Here is a 23722-nt window from a genome sequence, read left to right as displayed (position 1 = left end):
TGAAGGAAAATTTTGTTCCTCTCCAGTTTGCTGTGAACTCTCTATTATTTGTTCAGTTTCTGTTCTGCTACGCCGTGTAATTTAACACTCTCAATCCATTAAAGTTACTTCTCTTCCCCTTCTTCCTCATTTCTGCTCCTGACTTCCTTGTATTCCTCTTCAGCGGTTTTTAAGTATAACTTCTTTTATAAAACCCAACTCTCTGTACTTTTTTACTTTCCGTCCTTTATGTCTTTTCCTCTCACTCACTCTTTCTCTGTGTGAAACTCAAACAAGCTACAATACCTGCATAATTTGTCAATCCTCTCACTATTCCTCTATTCTCACCCATTTTACTCACGACTATTCTCTTTACTTATTGTAAAACTTACATAGCTAAAATTTCACTTAAATTAATATTTATTTAAATCTCACTCAACTTATAGAACTAAAATCTCACTCAAATTACAATTTATTCAGCCTCTTATTAACTTTTGAAGAATTACATTATGCAAAAGCTTATTATGCAAAATGACTATATTGTAAAAAATCGATATGTTTATAGTATCTACTTTACAAATTCACTTCCCTCTTATTTTATGCTTTATATTTTCACTAAATTTTACTCGAGCTTCTTTAAGCATATAATTTTGAGCATTTTTTAATCAAAACCCTAATCACAAGGGAGGGATGCCTATGACACTTATCTTCCCATTTAAGTTAAAACATGTTCTCACTCTTGTTTTTCTTGTTGGTTGGTGATAGATATTCAAACATCCCTCTTCAATAAAAAATTAATCATGCTACTACTTTTGAAGCTCACTAGTCACCCTATTGCCTACAAATTCTTTTCTTGTTTGTGAACATTTGTAACAAACATTTTGCAAAAGAGTTGTTTTTTTCCATTTCTTATTATTATGTACTTCTAAAGCATTCTACTTGTCCCTTACAACAATTCTTATATTGAATAACTTGTAAAAGGTGTCTTTGTCCACACACACACACACACACAAACACAAACATTCTTGACAATCAAACACAAGAATTGATGTACTGTAACAAGTCAAAAAGCTCGTGGCTTGTTATGATCAAAGACTGATTCTCTTTATAGCCAGGTCCAACAATATATTTTTTTTAGCTTTTAATGAGTCATAAGGCTAAGAAAAAAATGGGATAAAAGCATTAAATTATGCTCAAGAATGGATGTAATTTATAAGCCAACCTTTTGCATAGCATTTAATGAGTCTAAGCACTTGTTGCTAGTTATGGTCAAGAAAGGATATTCCTTATAGCCAATACAAATAGCATGTTGCTGACTATTAAGGTCAAATATGATTAGCAAATATCCCTTGACTTTTGAAAGGGAAACGAAAAGACCAAAGGACCCTTCCTTTTCCAAGCACTTAAGCAAGAAAATTCTGAATTTTCTTTTTCATGGTGAGAGCTTTTACACACAAACATGGTGTATAATTTGGCTCTATAAACATGATATATGTGTTGACAATTTGATATTCCTTTCTATAGAAATTGGAAGTGGCTTGCAATCATGTAATTTGAAACTTTTGATGACTTTATGGGTATATTTTCCTATGTGAGCACCATGCCATTGTCATCTCTCCATGTTTTATGCCAAGAAATTAATGGAGCTCTCCCATATCCTTCATGTTAAATAATGATTAAGTCGACCCTTGACCTATAATATAAAATAAGGTGACTATTAGTATTGGTGATGATCAGGATATCAACATGAAGTACAATACCAACAATGTGTTTTGTTGTGTTTTTAATATGAAATGATGGATCTAAGTCCCCATTGCAAGAAAGTTAGTGTGAATTGTTACAAAAATTCCATTGCAATAATAATGAATTTGAATTCTTGCATTCCAAAGATGTTGCTTGTTTCAATCCATAAGGAGATTTTTGTAGTTTGCAAATGTATATTTCTTCATCTAGGTATCCATTGAGAAAAGCATTTTGAACCTCCATTTGATACATTTCTTCATCCAAGTATCCATTGAGAAAGAATTCTTAACATCCATTTGATATATAGGCCAAGCAAAATGTGAAGTAATGGCAATCATTGTTCTAAACATGGTCATATTTGGAATGGGTGCAAAGGTCTCTACATACTCTATTCCATATTCTTAAGCACACCTTTGGCAACTAATCTAACTTTGTTTTTGTCAATTGCTCCGTCTAAGTTGAGTTTAAACTTTTAGATCTATTTGCAACCAATAGGAATCTTTTTGTTGTGTGGTAAATCTATCAATAACCATGTTGATTTTCCATGAGAATATTGTATTTGTCATGCATGGCATGTTGCCATTCTAGAACTTGATTTGATTATTTGAATGAGGTAGGTTGGTTCATATATCTCCATACTTTGGCTATGAAAGCAGCTTGCTTTTGTATGTCCATCTCTATGGCTCTTTATTTGTGTGGCTAATCTTTTCCATTGTAGCTTGAAAGATTTTGGACTGTTTATGATGATTTCGGTTGTTATAGTGTCTAAAATTTCCTATATTTTTATCTTAGCTTAGCTTATTTAGATGAATGCTTTACTCCTGTGGAAGGTTATTCAAAACTTGTGACATTCTGCAAGATTCTAGGTATACTTTGCTATTTAGATGAAAGCTTTATCCCCATGAAAGGTTATTCAAGAGTGACATTTTACAAGATTCTAGCTAGACTTGAGCTCATCAAATAAATATGATTCCACATGCCTCTTCCATGTATAATCAAGAATTTTATTTTCATTCACCATGAACCTAGATCGTTCTACTATGACTCTATTAGATTTCCTTACCTCCATTTTGCTAAGGGCTATTTATATTTTGGATGCAGATAATCAAAACTTAGCTTACTTCTCTATTGTCATACATGAGGATCTTTATGTACTTTTTAGTTTTCCTTTCTACTAAAGCATTAAAATATTCAAATCAATTGAATGCATCTAATTTTCTCTTGAGAAATTAGATCCATGTCTTCTAGAAGATGATGAAATATAAAGATTTGTTTAGTGGTAAAGTTTGAGACATAACCCAAACAATAGAGTGGATGATCTAGAGTATGTTAGTGCTCATAGACTAAGAAACGGTAAAAGATTGATGATTCTACTTTTCTATTCTTTGCCATGTAGCATGCATGATTCACATAGATCTTACATGTGGAAGGCCTCGAACCATGTTCATTTACTTACGTGAAACCACGCTTTTGAAATTGTGGTGTCCAATCCTCTTGTGCCATGGTGTGCTTAAGCAAGCATCATGATTCTGATGAAAAGCTATCAAATCTCTTTGAATGGGAACCATTGAATAAATTTTAAAATCTATTCCAAAAATTTCACCTTTGCAATAATTTTATTTGGATTGTACAATTTTCAGACTAAGCAAGCAAACTTGTTGAAAATTATTTCCGTATCTCTTTCAACAATTCGACCAACTAATAAGAGATATTAAGCCATTGTTGGAACAAAGAAAGCATCTCCTATTATTTTTGCAATCCCTTTATCACTATCAATTTGGATACTTTCGATTCCTACAATCTTGTGTTGGGTATATTAGCCCATGATTACATTTCTTTTGCATTTTGTTTGGGTGCATTCTAATAGCTATTCTAATATCCATTCTTGTTCATTAGACATATGGTTACATGATTTTGTGTCAAACCATTAAATACTTTTATCATTGTTGAAATGCTTTAGGCTTTCTACATCCGATCATTGAGAGAGAAGAGCTTGATGTTGAAATGTTGTCATGGGGTTGTTGACTTTGATTTTGCACAAAAATGGTAGATTGTATTTGATTTGGACAATAATGCTATTGCTGATTTTTTTTTTGTATTGTACTATTCATTAACAATATTCATTTCTTTGTTCCCACATTTAGGTTTCTAATGGCTCGAAATGCCATGGTAGTTGCAGCTACCCATAATTCTTTTTAATGTGTTGGATTGATGGCCTCCTCTGCTATAATCACCTCTAATTATAGGATTCCATGTCCCCTCTAATTGGAAGGAACATGGTGCTAAAGTGATGGCAATGATAATCCTTGTTAATTTTTGAAGTGTCTACTATGGTAATGTGAATACTTTCCTTTGGCATTGTGTCTTTGAGCAACAACTTGGCTTATGTCTCTTTCTTTTTGGAAACCTTTATCTCCAACAAATAATGCTTACTCATGATTATTCCATTTTTGGTAGAATTTCTTCTCATCCAATCTTGGAAAAGAATGTGACATATACTTTCATATGTCATTGGAATATCTCTTGTGACCATGGTTGTCACAAATTTCTCATAATTGTTGCCAAGGCCATTCAATGAATCTATAGTAGTATGGGCAATGGAAAATGACATTCTCTACATAGTGATCTTGCATGCACAAACACCCCAAAGCAAAAAACATGCACAGGGTGGTAGCACGTAGGCCATCGGATCATGTAGTCATCTATGATGGGGGTATGGTAGACCATGCATTTTGGACATGAATAGGCATCCGATTTAACTATTGCGGCCATCAATACCACATTCTTGCTCTATACATGATGAAGTTGCTTCTTGATTCCTTTCTCCCTCATCGTAAGGCTGCGAATGTTCTCCTTCATCTCCTCCACTCTTTTCTCACTCTGTGCAACAACTTTATCTGAATCCCTCAGCATTTGTTGAAGCTGCTTAAATTGCTCAAAAACATCAACATGGGCCGTTTCCAAGACTTCCACTCTAGTTTGAAAATCTCTCATGACGGACTGCTTTTCAAAACAAAAGCCATGGCAAGCCCATGCACAACCCTATAATCATGTTGTAGGGTCTTGTAGCTTACTCTTTGAACTTCCAATAGTGTTTCAAAAAAACAACCCCCACTGTGGCTACTCTCTACATCCTTCCTGGCTTGGAGAGCTGCGTCATTGTATTCTCCAAACTGGATGCTCTCTACCCCATCCTTCATGTCCTTGAAGCTCTCTCGCAGATCCTGCATCAGCACTTTGGTTTCTGCATTTCCCTTTTCAGCTCTTCCATCATATGGTATTTTTCAATGTTCAATGTGCTAAGATTCCACCAAGGCTGGCAGTTAATTACCAGTCACTACAGTGGCCCGCATTTACTCACTTTCTAGCTACCACCATTGGGCTTGCATGCATGATTACAAGTGTAGTAAATTAGCAGTCACCGGGCTTGCATACTTAGTAGAATACTAGAGTGCATGGCAATGAGTGATTAGAGGTGATTAGGCTTCATGATTTACTTTTGTGGTAATTATTGCTCGATGGTGGTGGCGCTCATCAACCACGTCTATGGTGGCTAAGATGCCACTGAGTTGGCAGTTAATTGCCAACCACCACAGTGGCCCGTAGTTACTCACCTACTAGTTACCACCACCGGGCTTGCATGCACGATTACTACGAGTGTAGTAAATTACCCGAGTCACCAGGTTTGCATGCTCAGTAGAGTACTAGAGTGCATGATAATGAGTGATTCGAGGTGATTACGCTTCATGATTTACTTTTGTGGTAATTACTGCCCCAATGGTGGTGGCTCTCATTAGCCACATCTGTCGTGGCTAAGATTCCATCGGGCTGGTAGATTACTAGCTACCGCAGTGGATTCCAAAGAACTTGTTGGGTGGCTTTCCTCAATTTCTTAGGTTTCGTTATGCTACAATCAGAAGACCATTGTTTTCCTTCTTTTGTGTGTGTGAGGGTGTAGGTTTCACGTGTTTTATGGGATCTTGCATTCTTACAATTATTCCATGCCATTCGTAGGTCCAAGTTTTAAGCAGTTTCATGATTCATCTTGAAGCATATAAGGGGTGAATTCTTGTGATATGTTTCAAGCTCCATAGCCTAATTTGAATGAAAATACTTGTTTTTTTACTATTGGATTTTTTCATCCTTGATGATTATTGTTGGCGGTGAGCTTTGAAGGGCATATATGAGATTGTGAATTGGTGTGAATTGGGCTAGGGTGGTCAATCAAAGGTGGTGGAATGGATTATGTTAATTGATTTAAAGTTTAAATTCAGAGATGAGGAGGGATGAATTAGAGGATGGTGAGGAAAATGGAGGGAAATACATTCAAATGTTTTATAAATGAATAAGATTTATGTAAGTCTATTGGCAAGCTATATTTTCTCTAGATGTTACCTAGATTGCGTAGAATGGACTGAATACTTAAAGAAATAAGAAGCAAAGGTTTATTCCTTCTTTGGCAAATTTGTGTCAAATTGAGGCAAATACTAATAATGGTAAGAAGGTTGGTAGGTTATTAATGTGGAAAGTGGGCACCATGAGATTCAAAGCACTATGGTAACATGGAGGAAAGGTGCCTCATAAATCATTGATGAAACTAGGGCAAAATATGCTGAGGCGGTAGTTATTGCTTGCAACTAATTATTGGAAATTCATACGGTTTGGAAGAGGCTTAATAAGACTTTTGATTTATGAATACAAATTTCATTAGAAGCTTTACATTCTTCCAGACCACTCGATACAATGCAAGGGAGCTACCACTTAATAAGGCTTTTGATTTGATAAAAGCTTTGTGCCCAACAAATGCAACTTGATCATTTTAATTTGATGTATGGGACCATTAACCTTTAAAAAAGGAACTTATATTATGAGAATTTGTGGAAATATAAATGATATGCAAAAGGATTATGTATAATATTGCACTTTCACTAGACGTGTGGTTCAACAAGATGAAACACTATCCATATCAAGAATGTAAAAACATAACCAAGAGTTGATTACTTGCTATATGATTCTATATTTCAACATTGTATTGATATCAATGGGACTTGATTGCTACTTTGTTGATTTTCAATTGCTTTGTTCACATTGTCCCTATGGTAATGTCATCTAGTGAAGTTTTTCTAGATGTATCATAATCAACTAGCTTTGAAAGAACCAAATCTCATTGTACTAGAACATACTTTGTACCTTCTATTGCTGCATCTTATTAGCATATACTGTATGCTGATATGCATCTAAAAAAAATTATATTCTGTAATATGTATAAACTCTTCTTCATAAATAGTATGTAAGGTTTAAAGTTTTTAATTGGCTGATTGTAGCACCTCTGGCTACAACCCCCTCTTCCATTTGTGGATCTACCATCGCATTACCTGTTTTGGAAAATATCATGCAAACTTATCAAATTGATCAACATCACGAACTAACACTTGTTTATCAACAAGTAATAGCCGTAATGTGGTATGTTGGACATTAGTAGCCTCCTCCTCCATACTAGTATTTGATCCACCTTCTAATTTAATTGAAAATTATGGTTTAGACATAGAAGCTTTTGACATGAAATCTATGGAGAAATTTTGATGCCATAAAGCTCTTTCGATAGTTGCTCAACTGTGTTCTGCAAGACAGGTATTATGGGAGATTCCTCCTCTTTGAGATAGGCTTCGAAAGGTTTGGTAAGGTTCTCTATAATTCCAGTTTTCACCTTGTGCCACATACACTACACGTAGGCAATTAACTACTTACGTATATCCGAAACTCCTTAGTAGTATGACCATTCTTTCCTCATGCAGAGTGTTATGTATCTATATTTCCGCAATGTTCCGCCCCGCCCCCTCCCCCTCCCATAAAAGCACATTTATACGTCTAGATTGAGCTCGAATATGTTGTTTTTTGTGGACCGTTAATGTTATGTACAACCGTCAACCGTTTCTTGTCCGTTGAACATGAAAGTTGGATTGGCGATGAATCTCGAGCAAACTAGGACGAGTCTACGCCATCACTCCCAGGTTCATCAACTCTTCCTCCGTTTTGTTTGCGTAATTCTTCATACAAGTGATTTCAGAGCCCCCGCATCGTCTGTGAATTAGTCTGACCTTTCACCCAATATATGAGAAAACTGTTGCGGTTTCACTTCTTTAGAGAAAACATTACGCATTTCGGGGAAAGTCTCTACGGAGATAATATGACATCTATTATCAGATGCATAATGACGATTGCTGAAGCGACGTCCCACCATTCAGACTCTCTACCTCAACCCAGGGAACTCCTGAACGGTTCGTCTCGCTGTCATAGACGACACTGGCAGACGCGCCTTGATTCGATTCGGCCGATAAATTTATTGTGGATGTTCAAAACTTTTCACTTCCACCGAGCGATATAAAACAGCAGAGGCATACAATTTTAATGCTTTAATCTTCACAATTTCCGTATGGGTAAACTAAAACATGCAAGTGTTACTTCCGTTGGCCTAGTTAGTTTCTCGTTGAAGCGTTTTCTAAATTATTAGAGGGGTTAACACAAGCCCAAAAGTAAATTAGGGAACTGCAGCGACATGAGGGTTAGACATTGTCTAGGACAAGCAAGGATCGTGCGCTTGTCAATTATTAGGGTTATTATGGGTAGTGTATACCAAGCGCTTGGACATGACAGCAAAAAGAGACATAAACCAGCATTGCAAGCACCGCCATCAACTCAAGTTTATGTTAAATATGACATCATTAATCCATTTTGGGATGCATGCCTAGTTCCAAGTGGACTTCCAAAAGTGAGACACCACATAATAACTGTAATCGTTGCAGTTCTAAAAGCTTTGGATTGCAGTTCAGCTGAGATATGCTCCCAAATCGTGGCAAACTAGACCAATTTTGTGATATATAATTATATAAGTATACCACAATGTGCTGAACCTCAACAATAAGATGCATGATACGTGCCAACTAGGAAATAACCAAATGCTTTGAAAAACGGTATCTACACAAATTGGAAAACGACAGCAAAACTGCTTCAAAAGTCAAGTTTATCTGCGGGTCAATTCCCAAACCAAAATTGTTTCAAACTTTTCAAAGAGGGTGTACAAGCAATGCGATGTGCAGAACTGCATATCTGTAATGTAGGGACTGTACGAATATATTCAAGCTTATCAGGGCAATTTACGGGATGAAATAAGCCCTGAGAGTGTGGTACCAGAGGATAGATGAAATAAGCCCTGAGAGTGTGGTATCAGAAGATAGAGGACTACTTCTATGAGATAGGCTCCGCTCGTAGTCCATTTCATGGAAACCTCTATCTCTGCACAGGAGGTAACACCATGATTATAATCCTGTATGTTGATGACTCAATTTTCACAAATGATCACAGGAGGAAGATCCAAGAAGTCAAAGAACTGTTGATGAAGGAGTTCAAAATGATAGATTTTGGACTTCCTCACTACTCTCTTAGAATAGAAGTCAAGGAACCCTTGATGAAGGAGTTCAAGATGATAGATTTTCGACTGCTTCACTACTTCTTGGAATAGGAGTTTGGCAGAAAAGCAACAATATATTCATTTGTTATGAGAAGTATTGTCAAGAGGTGCTGAGTAGGTTCCAGATGGAGGAATGTAAGGAAAAGCCAACCCCAATGGAGGTCAGGACAAAGCTGAGCAATGAGGACACGTCTCAGTTGATCAATTATGTATTGCACAGGTTGATTGGAAGCATGTTGTATCTGACCAACACTCGACCAGATATAGCTTTTGCAGTGGGGTTTACCTTGAGGTATCTGAAGGTACACGTAGCTATGGATCACATATCGCACTGGGAATGAACTGGGTGGATTCTAAATCAATTGGTTTGGAGATTATGATACATGGTGCTCGACATCAAGCTATTGCTTCATGATTGTGTCAAGTGGGATATCAACAAGAAGCAACCCATAGTTGCACACACTTCCATAGAGGCAGAATAAAAAGCCTCATGTTTGGCAGCCTGCAAGTCCATTTGGCTCAGATGGATATTGGAGGACATAGAAGTTCTTCCAGAGGAGGTGACTTTGATCATGCGTGACAACAAAAGCTGCATAACCTAGTATTTAATATATCGAGGTTCAGTTGTTGGGAATTTCTTATGACAGGGTTGTGGTTTGGTTGTGTGAGTGTGAATAGGCTCTAGTGATTTGAGTCTTTTTAATAGACATCATTACGATGTCCATGTAACCATGTTGACATCATTAGTAATATTAGGTGTCTGTTGACTAAGTCATAAGAGAAGGCTCCTCCGCTTATAAAAGAGGCATGTACTTGTGGTTCAACGTCAATCAAGATCATCAGGTTCTTTTGCCTCATTCTCTCTGTGTGTGACCACGTGTCTTCACTGCCTGTCCCCACATCGTATCAAAGCCGTGGCTGCTTCTCTCAGCATGGCCTGATTGAGCATTTTCCTTCATCCTAATTGCCTGCTGCTGCAGAATTCTGTTGCGACCTTGTTTTCAACCAGATCATGTCAGGAATACATTGAAGCTGAGGGGAGCTGGGAGGTTGCCTTCATGTCAAATATCAACACTGTGGCTATTGGTGGACAGGTCCATTTTTTGGAAGCATCCTTGTTGTCGTGCTCTATTCATTGAGCATCTGGGATTCGTCACACCACTATCTTCCTTATCTTGCAGTCTGCTGTTAGAGCTGTTGCTTGTGACCATTGACCACTTCTGCGCATCATTATCAGCACCTTGATGGCTTTTCTCTTCCACTCCATTACCTCTTGCTGCATGCCTTTTGATTCAAATCAGCCTGCTTTCAACTTGCCACTTGTGGACTGGGTGCCTCTCAACCATTAAAAAAAGGAAGATAGCATTTTAGAACCTTGAATCACCATGCTTTGGTGTCCTCGTGCTGACCTGGAGTCAGCCTTCCTTGATGGCTGGTTCTTGGTCAGTATCATTTTGAGCTCAGCCTTCCTTGATGTTTGGTTCACTTGCGGCTTCTCTACTTCACAATGGCTTTCTCTGCACCTTCTCTCCCCATTAATACATCAGAGATATGCTCAGGGACAGGATTTCCAGCTTAGCAAACCAAGATGCAACTTCTCCTAATGCGAAAGGGACTATGGGAGAATAGTTTGGCGATGAGGAAGCTTCTTCACTACAAGCCGCAATCAACTGGTGATTGCTATCATCGGCCTTAGGCTTGCCGATTCTCTCATACATCTCATGGGCCAACCAAGTATGGAACAAGCTGGTAAAACATTTTTGGAAACAAAATTACCAATTCCAAGGTGTTGCTAAAGCGTACATTTAATGATCTCAAAATATCTGGCATTGATGAGCTCAGTGCTCATTTAGCTGCGATGCGCTCCATTATCAATGATCAGGCCTTAAAAGTGAGCGTGATGATCAGGAAAAGCTGGCTGTCCTAATCCAAAGTATGAATAATTTAACTCGATGTTAGTCTTTCCTAGAAGTACTACAACATTTGAAGATATGGTGGCCTTATTGCTAGAGAAAGATCGGACAAACAAGGATGAGAACACCAACGAAGATGAATATATGGATGCTGCCCTTGCATCTTCTTTAAAATGGAGGGATGGAAAGAAGATCTAGTGCTGATACTGCAAACGCTTTGGTCGTGAGGAATCCTTTCGCTTCAAAAAGAAGGAAAAGGAGCAGAATATCACTTGTTGCAAAAGGTGAAGAAGAAGAAACCAATATTGACACCTTTTAAATAATGCTTAAGCTGTTTAGGACCTCAATCTTTAGGACGAAGATTATGATTTCTAAGTTCTCTATTTATATATGTGTCAATACATATTCTCTGCATTGGGTATTTTTGTGTGCCTCGATTTAAAAAAGGCTTTGTAATGTCCAGCTTTACCCTAGTTAGGAGTCAAGGGGGGTTGAATAAGTGATGATCTCAACTATTGGTCGCAAGCTGATTGAGGGGATAACTATGGCACAGGAGATGTAACAGCCAGCCCGCCTCTTTGCAGTATTGCAATGGAGCTGCAGATCGGTTACTTCTTGTTGAGGGTCTTGCCACCTTTGCTCTGAGGGGGTTTTATTGGGAATTTCAAAGTCTGCAATGTGAACAGGGTTGTTGTGTGAGTTTGAATAGTTTCAAGCATAGACATCATCTATGATGTAATGTACTTTGTGTTTGAGATCATTCGTATGTCAGGTGTGTTTTCACCTATAAAAGAGGCATGTACCTGTGGTTCAACATCAATCGAGATCAGCAGGTTCTTTGCCTCACATTCTCTCTTTGTGTGACCACTTGTCTTCATTGCAATAACCTGCTCATCATTTCTCGGCTCCCTGATGACGGTCATCCAAGCATGAAACAGTTGGAAATGCAGGAAAGACTCACTCAATCCTCACACCCTCTGCATAATAGGATCAGCTCTGTCTCTCTCACTCAATATTGCATGGCACTAATGAAAACCTCACTCAAAGAAGAGAGAATAGACAGCATATAAAAGGAGAACTCACATCTGATACCTCCACCAAATAGTGGGGGAAAAAAGCTCCCAAGTGAGCACCAAACATCTGATAGAGAGAACTCACACTTTGGAGCTTTTTTTCCCAACTGTAGAGAGAGAGAGATACATCTGATACCTCCACCAAATAGTGGGGAAAAAAAGCTCCAAAGTGAGCACCAAACAACCAGCAAGGAAGCTGGACCAAAAGGCTGAGAACTGTGCTGGATAAGTGCTGCTCCACGCTGCCTGGTAGGCTTCAGTGGCTGATGCAAAACTGAGGGGGGGAGGGGGGCTTTGTATGCGGCAGCTGGCAGGTCAGTCTGCCCTAGTGGGCCAACCATGTGGTTGGCTGGCCGACCAGGCTGGTCGGCTCGGCCGACCCCCTTGGGTAGGCCTATAAATATGGCCTCCCGAGGGCTGGTCTTTTGTCCTGCTGCTGCACATCTAGCTGCACACACAGCCCCCCCAAAATCACCTCCCCCTCATGGTCCCCCTTGTCCTCCTCCTATGGGGGCTCACAGGTGGGGACATTGACCTCCAACACCCCCCTCTCAATGGCACAACCGTGAGCCGATCCCCATATGTCAAATGAGGTGTTCCATCTACTCCCATGGGAGTGCCTTCGTGAATACATCTGGTAGGTTGTCGGTGGTTAGACAGTATGTAAGATGGATGATGTCGTCAATGATGAGCTCTCGAACAAATTGGTAACAGACCTCGATGTGCTTTGTTCGTGCATGGAACATGGGGTTCTTTGCAATGGCAATGCAACTCTGGTTGTCGCCGATAACCACTGTCACCGCCTCCTGAAGAATGTCCATATCCTCCAGAATCCATCTGAGCCACAATGTGCAGCTATGTACTCCACACTCTGCTGTGCATGCAGCTCTGTACTCCACCTCTATGGATGAAAGGGCCACTGAGGGTTGTTTCTTGCTAAGCCATGAGATTGCCTTTGATGCAAGCACAAAACAATAGCCCATGGTCGGTCGCCTGGAATCTGTGTCACTTGCCCAATCTGAATCACATTAAAAACCCAACTCCACCCCCATGGTTAATGGGATGCTATAAGTGCATGTACCCTTCAAGTACCTCACCAGCTGTAAACCTGCCCTCCAATGATTTTCCCTAGGTTGGGCAGAAAACTGACAGAGCAGCCCTATAGCATAGGAGAAATCTAGCTTGATGTTGGTTAGGTAAAGCAGGCTGCCCACCATCCTCCGATACTTACTAGCATCCACCAGCTGCGATGAACCATAGACACTCAGTTTCAGCCCAACCTCAATGCCTTAAAGCCCTCCATTTGGAACCGCTTGAGTAACTCCTGACAATATTCCTCTTGCGAGATGAATATACTGTCCTTACTTTGCTTGACCTCAATCCCAAGAAAATAATGGAGAGATCCTAGATCGGTCATTTCAAACTTCTCATCAGAAGCTTTTTGACAAATAGAGAATTTTTTCTTGTGGTCTCCTGTAAGTATCAAATCATCCGTAGACAAGATCAATACCAGCCTCTTCCCCCCCTCTGAAAAGAGTTAAAGATTTGCATCTGAGGGACTTTGAGCCACCCAATTTTGGAGAAGAATTCGTTGATCCACTGGTATCACACTCTCGGGGCCTGTTTCAGTCCATACAATGCCTTCTTTAATCTGCATACCTCGCACATGGAACCTAGAACCTGAAAGCCTGGTGGCTGCTTCATGTATACCTCCTCCTCCAAGGTCCCATTCACGAATGCTGATTTGACATCCATCTGGAATATCAGCCATTCATGATGGGCAGCGAAGGCTATAACAGTCCAAATAGTCACCATCCGAGCTATCGGGGCAAATGTCTCATTGAAGTCGAGACCCTCCGCTTGAGCGTACCCTTTTACCACCAGCCTAGATTTGTACTTGTCCAAGCTACCATCAGACTTGAACATAAGTTTATACACCCACTTGGTACCAATTACCTTCCGCTTGCAGGGTTTTCCCACCAAGTCCCAGCTGTCATTCTTCACCAAGTCCCAGCTGTCATTCTTCAGAATATCATCCATCGCTGCCCTTATGACAACCTGCCACTCTGGAATATCATTTGTCTCCTCAAAGGATCTAGGCTCATCAATCTAAGCCATCATGTGAAGTTTGCAGAGGGAGCGGACATATTGCACTGAGGCCTCCGAACTATGGAACTAGCCTCGGGATGTCCGTGACCCGAGAGTCTTGCAAGGTTCTCAGATACCATGTTGGTAACTGCTTTTCTAAGGAAGTTATCTTCAGAGGTGGCTCTAGTCCATCTATCTCTGCCTTTGTCTCCTTGCATTCTTCCACTTCTTTAATGGTTAACTTGGGTGGGGGTACAATGGGAACTTCCTGGATCTCCTCTTTTGGTTGGGGCTCTGCCTTCTCAAAGACCACGACCATGCTGATGAGTATCTGTTGCTTCACCAGGTCGAAGAGGTGGGATGTCTTGGATTCTTCACTATACCTGATGAAGATAGACCTCTTGCTCTTGGAATCCAACTTTGTCCTTTCGTCCTTGTGCACATGTACAACCAAAAATCCTAAATGAGAAATGGTTGATTCCTTACCATAGCATGCTTCATATGGAGTCATGTTTTCAATGGCCTTCGTCTTGGTCCTCTTGAGGATGTGAACGGCAGTGTTCACTGCTTCACCCCAATAAACTTTCAAGAGGTTCTTCCCTCTCAACATGGTTAAACCCATCTCTGGGTCTATTTGGTGCTTCCGTTCAGCAACTCCATTTTGCTGACATGTGTGGGCTGTGGTAAGATGGCGCTTCATTCTGTGCTTCTTGCAAGTATTAAACTTAGTGGAGGTGAACTCCCCCCCCCCTCCCCAATCGGTACAAAAAGCTTCGGCATCCCTCCATGTCTCCTTTTCTTTCTTGGCCTTCCATTCTTTGAATTTCTCGAAAGCTTGAGATTTCTTGGCAATGCAGTAAACCCAAGTCATACAACTAAAATCATCAATGAATAGCAGAGATTAGCATGAACCTACGAATGAATACGTCAACATGGGCCCGCATATGTTAGTGCTCCCTTGGCCCTTGATGTGTCCTTTTATGGGAATCGTTCCTAGTGTTGCTTGCCCCTCTAAGCAAGCTCTGCAGACTCTATCAGTGCCTGCAATAGGTCGAAGTCCACCATCCACCATGCTTGACTTCTGCATCTCTGTCAAAGTGCCATAGTTGACATGTCTGAATCTCTCATCCCAACTTCGAGCGCCCATGGTCCCCATGTACTATTAAGGCATTGAGCCGGTATAATCCATTCTCCTCAACTCCTTGATCCACCACTTGTCCACTCTCCTTGGATCTGACAGTGACCTATTGATCTTTGAATAGTATCGACATCTTGTGCTTGTCCCCATTTGACTCATTGAGAGCAATATTAGGCACATAAAATACATCGGAAATTACCTTTTCATCCCTTGACGTTGTGATGAATGGCATGCTGCCTATACCCTTCACAGGGCATGTAGGAGTGTCCCTCACTGTCACCTTTGAATCGAGATGAGTACCTTCCATAGTTTTGAACCACTTTCTTTTGTTGGACATGTGTTTCGAAGCCCCGCTGTCCACATACCAGCCCTCCATGCCCTCACTCACTGCATAAGCAGAGCAGTGCTCAATAAGTAAGAAGAGCTCACCTGTAGTGACATTGGCTGAATCTGTCTTTGGCTCCTTCTTGTTCTTGGACTCCCTCTTCACTTCAAGTCCTCCTCCTCCTTTCGATATTCCTTTGCGTAATGGCCGAGTTTCTCACCGTAGAAGCACTTAACCTTTTTCTTGTTCTCTGTGCCTTCGGCCTTTTTGCCTTTGGAGTCTTTCCCTTGCCAGGCTTGTCTTATGCCAAAAGTGCTTTGTCATCCTCTTTGTTGTACAGCTTCTCTCGGGCCTCCTCCTGCAACAATAAGGATCCAAGCTCTTTGAAAGTAAGAGGCTTGTTCCTCTCTCCTACTGTGACAATTGTGACAAAACCCTTGAAGCTTCGAGGTAGCATGGCAAGCGTCAATTGGCTCGAATCCACATCTTGACCAATTGAGGCAAGTTGATGTTTCACCACTTTGACTTTCATCAAGTGATTTTGAACAGAGCCTCCCTCATCCATGCCCATATTGAAGAGCTGATGTTGAAAAGTGAGAATGCCAGAGTGTTGTCTGTCTCATATAGATTCTTCAAAATGGCCCATGCCTCTACTAATGTATCTGCCATCTAGACATGAGGAATAACTGAATCCACCATCCGTCCTATGATCAACGCAAGGGCTTCGGAATATTTATCCTCCCATGCTTCAAATTCATCCACATCTACAAGCACAAGAATCCTCCCTTTGCCATCAACTTGATCCGCCGGCTTTGTCTCGTTCTTGTTGTGAGCTTCCACAACTTCCGAGCCACTAGATGACTCCAGATCTTCACTTTCCAAATGGGATAATTGGTCCCATCTAGTTTCCCATACCCTCCAAAGTTAGGGATAGGAGGAGGGGGAAGGAAGAGCAGTGGCTGAAGAGGTTGTGGAGTTTGGCATCTTGCTACAACACACAGCAAATCTGCAAATAACTCCCGCTGTAGAAAATGACAGAACTCTTGTGCAAACCTGAGTTGAATCAGGGTCGCCTTCGTGTAAAGGGACTTCTTCCTTCGGGTCTGATACCATGTTGGAAATGGAGGAAAGACTCACCCAATCCTCACACCCTCTGTGGAATAGGATCAAGCTTTGGGTCTGATACCATGTTGGAAATGGGGGAAAGACTCATTCAATACTCACACCCTCTGCAGAATAGGATCAAGCTCCGTTTCTCACACTCAATGATGCAGGTGCACTGATCAAGACCTAGCTGAAAGACTACAGAATAAGCAGCACATAAAAGTAGAGAGAGATAGAGAGAGCTCAGTTCTGATTCCTCCACCAAATAGTAGGCAAAACAAGCTCCAAAGTGAGCACCAAACCAGCAAGGAAGCTGGACCAAAAGGCTGACAACTCTGCTAGATAACTGCTGCTCTGTGCTGCCTTGTAGGCTTCAGTGGCTGATGCAAAACTGAGGGGGGGAGGGGGGCTATCTAGGGGCTGGCTTCCCCCTTGAAGTAACTGACCAGCAGGTCGGCTTTGCCCTAGTGGGCTGTCCAGGTGGTTGGCTGGCCGACCAGCCTGGTTGGCTGGGATGACCCCCTTGGGCAGGCCTAAATATGGCCTCCCAAGGGCTGGCCTTTCACCCTGCTGCTGTGCGTCTAGCAGCCCACACAGCCCCCCCAAAATCACCTCCCCCTCATGGTCCAATGCCCCCATGTCCTTTTCATACGGGGACTCACAGGTGGGACATTAACCTCCAACAGAAACATCCATCTCTTGGCATTCACAATGCCACTTTGGTTGTCATAAAGAATTAACCATTGTGTCGTCTTCAAAGGTGCCAATCTTCTTCCAATCTTCTTAAAAATCCATTTGAGGGACACAAACTCACAAGCCGATGTGTACACCACATTGTACTCTACTATGTCAAAGAAAGGGCAACCGCCAGTTTCTTCTTGCTAAGCCACGAGATGACCCTTGACTCTAGCAAGAATCATTATCATGTAGTAGGCCATTTTGAATCCCAAGCTCAAGTCTAAGATGAATCACCATACTCACCCGAGGTAGTACCTGTCTAAGAAGTGACCCCATATCTGCATGTACCTTTCAAAGTAACCACGTACCTGCCGCCCATTCCAGTGACTCGCCTAGGTATATTCACCATGTGATCAAGTCATCCATAAACAAAACAATGATCATTCTCCTGCCCCCTCTAGGTTGGCATCTAAAAGACATAAAGTGAGAATGATCCTCTTGAAATAGTTGTCAATCCTCCGGTGCCAAGCTCTTGGGGCTTATTCCAAAACCTGTATACTGCCATAAAAATTATGCACAATCTCTTCTCCGCTCTTTGGCATTGGGGAAGAGAAATCCATGTACTTGCTCCAGGTGGACTTTCTTCTGTAAACCTTCATTTAGAAAGCTTGCACGTTTGAGATCTCCTAGCTCCAATAGAGAAAGAATTCTTTGCTTATGGCTAGATATGCTTCCTCTAACTTGGAAAACCCTCTTAATCCTCCTTTTGGTCCACCTTTTTGTTTGCAATTTTGGCCAAGTTCTTCATAGTCGAAGCACCATTTCTTCTTCCCTATGTAAGGAGAAATTCTCACAGTCTAAGGAATTCGTTGTCATCTTTTTCCCTCACCTGGATTATCCTTGCCTTTACCTTCATTTACACACAGACCTTTTCATCTTCTACAACATACGTATTTTCCTTTGCTTCTTCTTGCAAAAACATCCCTCCATTTCCTCAAAGGTGATCAATTTCTTATGGCTGACATCATTACACTGGTAAATGGAAGCATTGTGGAAGTTTTGTGGTATGAACATGGCTAGTGCATTGTTGTCCATCCTTCCACCACCTACTGCCAATCAGTCTCAGACAACCTTGACGTTTGTGATATTGTCATGCATGGAGCCATTTTGCTCCATCCGACTCTGTGTCAAGATTCACACTCATATGCTCATCTCATAGGTGTCCTTTAAGATGATTGGATGTCCCTGCAAGCTGGATATGAGAGATCACCAAGTCTACCATTGTCCCGATGATAAGAGAAAGGGATTTGACATCTTTATCTCCCACTCCTTTGCCTTGTTTGGATTTACAGGTGTCATTTCCCAATGGCTATGACTTGGGCTTTGTCTCCATGCCATGGTGACCATCTGGATCTTCCTTGCAGCTATGCAGCTCTGAATCTTCACCTTCCAAAGCGGATTTTCGGTAACATCCACCTTCCCCCTTCACCAAAGTTGGAGATGGGAAAATGAGGAGAGAGAGAGAGAGAGAGAGTGTAGAAACTGAAAACTGAAAATGCACCAACCTGCAAGAGAGCCCACTTAACTGAAACTGGGTCTCTTTCCATCAAGCAAAGTATGAAACTTTGAGCTATGGTACATCCAGAGAATGGAAAGCAGCCTAATACTAGTGCTGCAAGCAGAAAGGGATCATGCAACAGTCTCTGACGTTTCAACAAGCAAATGAATTAAGAGATAAAGAGATAAAATCGGATCTAAAAAAACAACATAGATAGCTTTAGAACTTCACAATATGTGGCTGGCAAGTATAAATCTCTGTCACACAACCCCAGCCAAGCTCTGGGCCTAGACCTCAGCCTGGTGCTGGAAAACTGAAGGCAGAACACTGCTGCTACCACTGCTCACCTTTAAAGAGGCTTCTGTGGGATGAGGAACAAGGTCAGGTGCCTTCCATTTATAGGGAGTGAGGCAGTCTGTCTCCCCTCGACTGGCTGACCATGCTCAATCAGAGCTGAACAGCAGCCTGGATAAGCCTACCTCGAGATAGCCAGGTCTCCTCACATATTCTATTTCTCCTTTCTCCTTCTCTTCCCTTTCCTCCTGCTCTTTCTCTCTTCTTTCTCTCCTCTTTCTGCTCTCTCCTTTCCTCTTCTCTTCCTCTCTTCATATATTTTTCCCTCTTTCTCCTGTGCTCTCCTCATTCTCCTACTTAAATTTCAAACTCTGGATATTTGTAGAACAATTCTTGAACATCATCATCAGTCTCATGTGGTGTAAATAATTCCTCAATCATTTCTTGACTCTTTCCTTTTTTGGATCCTCTTCCAAATTTGGTTTCTTGTACATAAAATCACATGTTGTGGCACATTTCTCTATAAGCTATCTTTTCTTCACAAAGTTGCCCAGGAATGCTCATTTCTCTTGTCCTCACAGATAATTACGGCTTGGATGAAGAGAATGAGGACTACTGTTTGATTAGCCTTGCTCTTTAGTGCAACCTTTTGTCATGGATGCGTCTGCCCTTCATCTCCCAAGTGTTTGACAGTGATTCAATTTGTTCATGCATGTGTGTGTGTGTGTGTGAGAGAGAGAGAGAGAGAGAACATGTTTATACTATCATCTAGCGCTGATGACATTGGTGGCATGCCCTAATAGCTAGTCCATGCTATGAGTGATGGAATTTTATTGTTTTCGGGCCAACTAGATTGGACAAATGTGAGGCAGACCCAACCTGCTGTAAGTCTCCTCTTCTAGGAAACCTAAAAGAAATATTTGGCCTATCACACCATGCTTCAACAAAGGAAGAAGCCTTGATAGTACGCTTTTATACTTTCCATACATGCATGTGGGGGTGTGAGAATACTTTCATACGATCGTCTAGAATTGAAGATATTGGTAGTATGTCATAGTAGCTAGCCCATGCTATGCGTGATGGAGTTTATGGTTTTTGGACCAACAAGATCGGGCAAATCTGCAGTCTGCACCAGACTCAACCTGCTTCAAGTCTCCTCTTCTAGCAAACCTAAAGAAAGGTTTGGCCTATCACACCATGTTTCAACAAAGGAAGTATACTTTCCAGTCAATAGAGGATAGTCAAGGTGCTAGTGCGATGCAAATTTTAGGGATGTCAGAGGGAAAGCAACTCACAAGATAAAGTGGGGTAGGATCAACAAGCTAGCAGCTACAATCTATTGTCCAAGAAAGGATACAATAGTTTTGCAAGGTGCTCCTAGTTTGCATGCACATGGATGCCACTATCAGTGCTGAGAATAATAAGTTTTAGACGAGATCTGGACTTAGCAGAGATCAGAGTTCAATATTGCAAGGACAAACCAACTGTTGTCCATGCACAAATCAAATAGGCCACCCTGTACGGTCACAAAAGCAGTCCTAAATGGACTGCACAGCCCTTAAAATGGGCCCCAAACAGTCCCAAAGGACCTAACCCATGGTGGAGAGGGAGAGGGAGAGAGAGAGAGGGTAGGCTAGGGAGAGAGAAGATAATACTCAAATGGAAACATAATGAAAGTGAAAGGAAATGGAAATGAACAGTAGACCAAAATGGAAAGAGTCACATTGATAAGCTTGATGCAGATTACTTTGATGTGTGTTGATGTGATACACAAGTACAATCATATATAGGATACACACACACTAGAATACCAAAGTGTATATGGGATATCTCCCAATATGACATGTGGCAATCACACGTAAGACTCTACTAGAACTCCTAGTAGAACACACTAAAACACACTCAACTTGACTTCATGTTCTAACAACCAGCCCATCAAGTGAGCAGATATACCCAATGTGGTCATGTGCAGCTCCCTCAAAACTTAACCTAGATCTGAATAGCCAAGTGGGCATGTCTTCGCTCCTGGTCTAGCCCTGATGTCCTATACGAGGAACTCACAACTGACTATTTCTAGTAGCTAGTCTACATGTTCTCTTCGCATCCTAATAGGAAGTCTTCATAACCTCTGCGACACCTATTGCTCTTTCCACTCTACAACACCAATGGTCATTCATTCACAATAATCACTACCAATTATGTGTTCACAAAACAATATTACTTGTCTTTGTTCTTTGGAAATGCTTTCCAGGCTTCTCTGTTTCTTCATCTCTAATCAGGTGGTAAAAGATAATGGATCTTGATATTGTGACGGTCTCTAATTGTCATGCACAGTGTTCCTTATGCACATCATAACTCATTCAAAACCCAGCCTTTACAGGTCTTTTATTTATTGTTGAAAGGGTTTTAGTTTTCACTTCGACTTTCACTTCGACATTAACCTCTTGGCCTAATCTCATAGCCCCTATTAGGTCCTGGTAGTCTCCATGTTTTGCTATAACACAAAGCACAGTGGAATCTTTGGCTTCAGAATAGATCTTCCTTCTTAGAGGAGAGAATTTTGTTCAGCAGGGACATCAGATATCCCTCTTTTGAGGGGATTTTTTTAGCTCAATGTTTGATTTGAAAGGCTGCATTACTTTTCTGTATGGTCTGTGCAATCCAATATGCACGATCAACCTAGGGGTGGGGGGTCCTCATCCATCCAAATGTGAGAGATTTTAAAGGAAGTCCTACATTTGCAATCCTTGCTATGGCAAGGTCCATTGTGACATCATGGGAAAGTTTTCAAAGCACGTGGACACTTGAGAAACAAAATATGTCTCTCAAATTAGTATCTTCTTATTTTGGGGCAATTTGTTCCACATGGGCCATGACAGATATTTGTTGTTGTGTCGAACTTCACAAGGTACCATGGGATGCATGCACTATAGACAACGTGGTGGTCACTATGCTGAACTTACTAAGTACATGTACGATGTTATTCAAATTGTGGGCTTGAGTCGTGGGCACTATGCTGGACTTTGTAACTATGTGCAGGATTTTACATTACATTGTGAGGCTCCATGTTACTAAGGGATGCAAAGGCATTTGTGATTATGCATGGAATTTTCTAGAGGGCTGTCCCAAGCCTACTCATCAAAGTTAAGAGGGCTGTCCCAAGCCTACTCATCAAAGTTAAGAACTTTTACATGGTCATGCACCTAAGAGCCCTTTGAACAATCAATTATCAATTTTGTGGAACTTGTCCCTCCCTCTTTTTTAGCTATAGATCATTGTGGCCACTAATTACACCAGCAGTGGGGTTATTATGGAAAACCTTACCACTACCATGATTGAGTTTTTATATGTGTCTAAGATTCATTGCTTTGGGATCTCAATTCTCAATGATTTTGAGAAATGATTAATTAAGACGACCATTAGTGAGTCCTTGGTTGCTATTACTACTACTCATTTGACAGCAAGGTTTTCTGCAAGCATCTTCTCTAGATGTAATCAGCCACAACATTAGGAGAAGGCCTATTGAGAGCTCCATGGCCCTCGTAGCTTTCAAGATCAAGGTGAAACAAGTAGCCTTTGGCCTTAAGGTATTTATGTCCCTTAGCTCAATAGTTGCACCTCTATGTTTGTGCAGCAACGAGTTCTTCCTTGTTGAGATTTGATATTCCACGAGCTAAAGTGTTCTTGTTAACTCTCTTTTGCTTCATGTTTATGCAAGAAAAAGGGATTTAGGAGGCCCACCCTAAAATACGACCTTTTACCTTTGTGGGTCACTTAACCGTGCATCTCCTCAAATGTTATTTTAGGAAAGCTTACAACAAGCCACAAGTGTCTTCTAGATCGGATTCATTCAAAGGCTTATGGTCCTACAGAAACCAAGGAGAGTTTATCTTTGTCTTTTTGGGGGCAAGATGAGAGACTTATTGAGACTTATTAAGTATAATCAAAAAGCACAATAAGAGTAGCTTATTTCATCCTAGATAACTTGTATGAGTAATAACAAATAATCAAGCAAAAAATGAGATTGACTTTGCCATCAGGAGTTTGAAAATGCCATGAAGGACTTGTGGGGGTGTGTAACAAAAACAATCCATGGTCCCACTCCCTAGTGAAAGATGCTCTCCTAGCGTAAGTGGTGCAAGAAGAGACTTGAATGATGAATCCTCCTTCAATTGGCTATAAGCATGCAGATGATGTGCTAGGTGAATCAAAGGGACTTAGAAGTGCATGTCTGAGTGGCCTTTGGACATCTAGATCACCAAACCTGCCATGCTGTGAGATTGATCATGCCAAGTCTATGGAAGAGGAATGAGGTTTGAAAATTGAATGTGATACCAAATAAGAAGAAAAAATATTACGCC

General features: G+C 41.0%; 1 protein-coding gene across 1 annotated transcript in view; it reads left to right on the top strand.

Moving 5' to 3' along the window:
• Window positions 1-7625: 7625 nt before the first annotated feature.
• The window catches only part of LOC147893689 (uncharacterized), a 28361-nt gene continuing 12264 nt past the window's right edge, over window positions 7626-23722 (top strand). Inside the window, exon 1 of the mRNA XM_087386343.1 lies at window positions 7626-7733. The gene's annotated coding sequence lies outside the window, so the exon portion shown is untranslated. The remainder of the gene's footprint in view (window positions 7734-23722) is intronic.

Source organism: Dipteris shenzhenensis, chromosome 15 (genome assembly GCF_047967505.1).
Source record: "Dipteris shenzhenensis isolate YYH24624 ecotype China chromosome 15, Dip_SZ_1.0, whole genome shotgun sequence".
In the NCBI taxonomy this organism is placed as follows: Eukaryota; Viridiplantae; Streptophyta; class Polypodiopsida; order Gleicheniales; family Dipteridaceae; genus Dipteris; species Dipteris shenzhenensis.
The sequence above is the reverse complement of the archived record's forward strand: the minus strand, read 5'-3'. Positions and strand labels throughout refer to the sequence as shown.